Here is a 4620-nt window from a genome sequence, read left to right as displayed (position 1 = left end):
GTGCGTGCTCGAGCTCTCCGGCACCATCGGCTCGCTGCTGCTTCCGTCTCACACTCGACGTGACCGAGATGCTCCGTCCGCCTGCACGAGGGAGAAGCGCGATAACGGGACAGAGAGCCCTGCACGCGGAAACGGCCTTTATAAACCAGGCTCGCTAAAGCGCCGCCCCCTGATCCACACCAGCTCCCCGGGCGAACTCTGATTGGACGGAGTGGCGGTGACTCCGCCCACTACACTTAAGGAGGTGTTAGAGAAAGAGAGAGAGAGAGAGAGAGAGAGAGTGAGAGAGAGAGAGTGAGTGAGGGAGAGAGAGAGACAGAGTGAGAGAGAGAGAGAGAGAGAGAGTGAGTGAGAGAGAGAGAGAGAGAGAGAGAGAGTGAGTGAGTGAGGGAGAGAGAGAGAGAGTGAGTGAGTGAGGGAGAGAGAGAGACAGAGTGAGAGAGAGAGAGAGTGAGAGAGAGAGTGAGTGAGGGAGAGAGAGAGTGAGAGAGAGAGTGTGAGGGAGAGAGAGAGTGAGTGAGTGAGTGAGGGAGAGAGAGAGTGAGAGAGAGAGAGTGAGAGAGAGTGAGAGAGAGAGAGAGAGAGAGAGTGAGAGAGAGAGAGAGTGAGGGAGAGAGTCTTGAGAAACTCCAGGATGCATCTTCATCTCCACTCTGCTGGTTTGTTCTGCGTCTCTGGAGAGATCATGGATGCAGTAACCACTGTTCCCAGATTACACTGACCTTAAATTTGGGGATTACACTCTTAAAAAAGGTTCTTTAGTACATACAATGGTTCTATATAGAACTATGAACACTCAAAGAACCATTTCAAGTGGTTCTCTGCATGGTGAAATGGTTCTTCAGACTGATGGATTGATGGAGAGTGTGTTGTATATGGTTCTATATAGCACCAAAAAGGGTTCCGCTATTGTTACGATGTCAAGCTTGTAAAAATCGAAAAACTAAAGAACCCCTGAAGAACCATCTTTTTTAAGAGTATAGGGTTCACTAAAGTTGGGGTGGGAATCTTTAGGATCAGGTGGAGTTTCAGATCTAACACACCTGATCCAGGTGATTATGAAGTGATCGATCAGTCGGACCATGTGAGGCACAGTTCGGCTGAATTTATGCTGCATCTGACTGAAGCTCGTAACTGGGAATTTCCCGCCTCTGACTAAGAAAAATCAAACTAAACGCCCAACTGGGAATTCCCATACTCGGAAAGTCGGGATGGTGTTCTCAATTCCAAACTAGGCGCATGATGTAAAAACAACATGCTCACTTTTCACATTGACCATAAAGTTCACTGTTCTGAGAAGGTAAATACACTTCACTAACATACATATTCATGTACAAACATATACATATACATAAATCATATACATATCTACACATATCATATACAAATATATATCACTCGTATAACTAACATTAGCTGGCTAGCTTATTGCTAATAATATTCGTTTTCATTGGGGCATCCATGTTTTTTTGATGTGACTTGGATGCAGGGAAAACATGTAACGTGTCCAGTGCAGGTGGACTACAGGATTGGAGTTGGAATCACTGGGCTATGAGTAGACCCATTCCCAATGGACATACCAACTCTTTCTGGAAAAATCAAATGAAATGCCCAACTGGGAATTCCCATACTTGGAAAGTCGGGATGGTGTTCTCAATTCCAAACTAGGTGCATGATGTAAAGAACAACATACTGGCTTACACCATCACATTGAAGTTCACTATTTTGAGACCTCCAAGCCAAGTGGAACTGGTGACCACTGGGTCCAGACTACACTCACTTCAATCTTAATAGGGAATAGGGAGAAAACCGAACCCTACAGATAAGAGGAACTCCAGGAGACCTTGATCAGCTGGATCAGGTGATCACAGGCTTGTTTTGGGTTCAATCCTCCAAATTAAGGTGAATTACGCATGAGACCTGATAATTACCCAACGATGTCCAGTGCAGGTGGACTACAGGATTGGAGTTGGAAACATTGGGCTAAGGGTAGACCCATTCCAAATGGACATACCAACTCTTCCTGGAGAGGTACAACCCTGCAGAGCTCAGGCTGATTCCTCATCCTAAAGACTGAGGTGAATGTAATCTGGGCCTAGTGGTGACCAGTAACCTTGCAGAGTTCAGCTCCAGCCAGATCTAAAAGCTCTTTTGAGGATCAAGGTCTTTTGAGGCGTTGGATCAAGTGAAGCTCCAGGAGGAAAAGCTGGTTCTATTCATCTCAGTTCAGAATAAACTCTGCAAGTAGATGGTGTGAAGCCTAATTTCTAAGGTTGGAGTGAATATATGAACCTTATACTCTTAAAAAAGGTGGTTCTTTAAGGGTTCTTTAGTACAGACAATGGTTCCATATCGAATGACGAACACTCAAAGAACCATTTGCATGCTTAAATGATTCTCTGCATGGTGACATGGTTCTTCCGATTAATGGAGAGTGTGTTGCGTATGGTTCCATGTCAAACCTTTTTGAAAACGGTTCTATATAGCACCAAAAAGTGTCCTTCTATTGTTACAAGCTTGAAATCGTAACAATAGCAGAACCTTTGGTGCTGTATAGAACCATTTACAACACATTCAAATCTGAGGAACATTTCACAATGCAAAGAACCACTTGGGCATACAAATGGTTCTTTGAGTGTTCATGGTTCTATATAAAACCAGTCTTTACTAAAAAGCATTGAAGAACCATCTTTTTTTAAGAGTGTATGGTTCTATGTAGAACCTTTTTGAAAATGGTTCTATATAGCACCAAAAAGGTTTCTTCTATTATTACAAGCTCGACATCGTAACAACAGCAGAACCCTTTTTGATGCTATATAGATCCAGATATGACACATTCTCCATCAATCTGAAGAACATTTCACCATGCAAAGAACCACTTAAGCATACAAATGGTTCTTTGAGTGTTCATGGTTCTATACAGAACCGCTGTCTTTACCAAAGACCCTTTAAGGAACCATCTTTGTTTAAGAGTATATGGTCCTATACAGAACCTTTTTGAAAAGGGTTCTATATAGCACCAAAAAGGGTTCTTCTACTGTTACAAGCTTGACATCATAACAATAGCAGAACCCTTTTTGGTGCTATATAGATCTAGATACAACACGCGTTCAATCAATCTGAGGAGCATTTCACCATGCAAAGAACCACTTAGGCATACAAATGGTTCTTTGAGTGTTTGGTTCTATATGGATTCACTTTCTTTACTAAAAACCATTGAAGAACCATCTTTTTTAAGAGTGTATGGTTCTATATGGAACCTTTTTGAAAATGGTTCTATATAGCACCAAAAAGGGTTCTTCTATTATTACAAGCTTGACATCGTAACAACAGCAGAACCCTTTTTGATGCTATATAGATCCAGATATAACACATTCTCCATTAATCTGAGAACATTTCACCATGCAAAGAACCTCTTAGGCATACAAATGGTTCTTTGAGTGTTTGGTTCTATATCAATCCACTGTCTTTACCAAAGAACCCTTGAGGAACCTTCTTTTTTTAGAGTGTATGGAGCTCCAGCCCAGATCTGACACATGTGATCCAGTTGATGACGATCTTCTGAGGAGATTGATCAACTGGATTAAGTGAAGATTATGGTTCTAACTGACCACTGCAGGACAGTAGATCTCCAGGAGTGAGTTTCATCAGTGAGGTTAGTTGTGGCCGTGCATCAAGTTCGTGGTCATGCACCATCTGCCCACCTCAGCCCAGGGGAACAGAGCACTGTGAGCCCATAAAGGACGCTCCACTGCCATAACAGCATTGGGCTTTATGCTTTGAACATCTTCTGGCTTTTCAGGCCTGTTTCTGTGGCTTTTATTGGCAGAGGCAACCTCCAGACGCCTTGTGCACGAGGATGGACAGTTGTATAACCACCGAACGCCCACCCGCGTGCTAAACATAGGCACGCGCCTTCCCTCTCGCGCTCTCGTTTCTCCTCAGAAGCCCACTGGTGGGAGGCAGGCAGACTTTGTTCTACCACAGACCAGAGGAGTGGGAGCAGTGAATAGGAATCAACCAAAAAATCCATCACCGATCACATCCACTACTGCGAAAATAGCCGTACGTTAACGGGGGGTGTTCTCGGGAGGGAGGCGGAGTTTCCTTACAGGACTATTGATTGTGCTTACCACTCATAACCCTTAACATTTCACAACAAGACAACGTGCAGCGTTTGAGGTCTTAAGAGAATAAGTTAGCGACTTTATTCGTCTCAGTGGGGCAATTAGTTTTGCAGAATAGTCAATTCACTACAATACAATTCAGAGTGCTTAATTGGGATGATGAATAAAGGTGCATATTGCCAAAGCTGGGCAGACAACATTTGGGAATGCTTAAAGAAATAAGAAATTGGACATTTTAAAGTCGATGCAAACTGGAATAATGATTAAGATTATAATAACAGTAAAAACTACAAGGCAACTGTATTTGTACAAACAAAGGTACATGTATCAAGTGCATTATATGCACAGAAAAGACTAAGCAAATACATTATATCACCCAATCTACACTCTCAGAAATGAAGGTACGAAACTGTCACTGTCACTGACTCCGTACACCCCATCTCATCTCTGTTTTATTGTTCTGTTTTAAAACATTAGGTTATGAAAATACAGG

The sequence above is a fragment of the Colossoma macropomum genome, unplaced genomic scaffold (genome assembly GCF_904425465.1).
Source record: "Colossoma macropomum unplaced genomic scaffold, Colossoma_macropomum, whole genome shotgun sequence".
Taxonomy (NCBI): domain Eukaryota; kingdom Metazoa; phylum Chordata; class Actinopteri; order Characiformes; family Serrasalmidae; genus Colossoma; species Colossoma macropomum.
Note: the sequence above shows the minus strand (reverse complement) of the source record.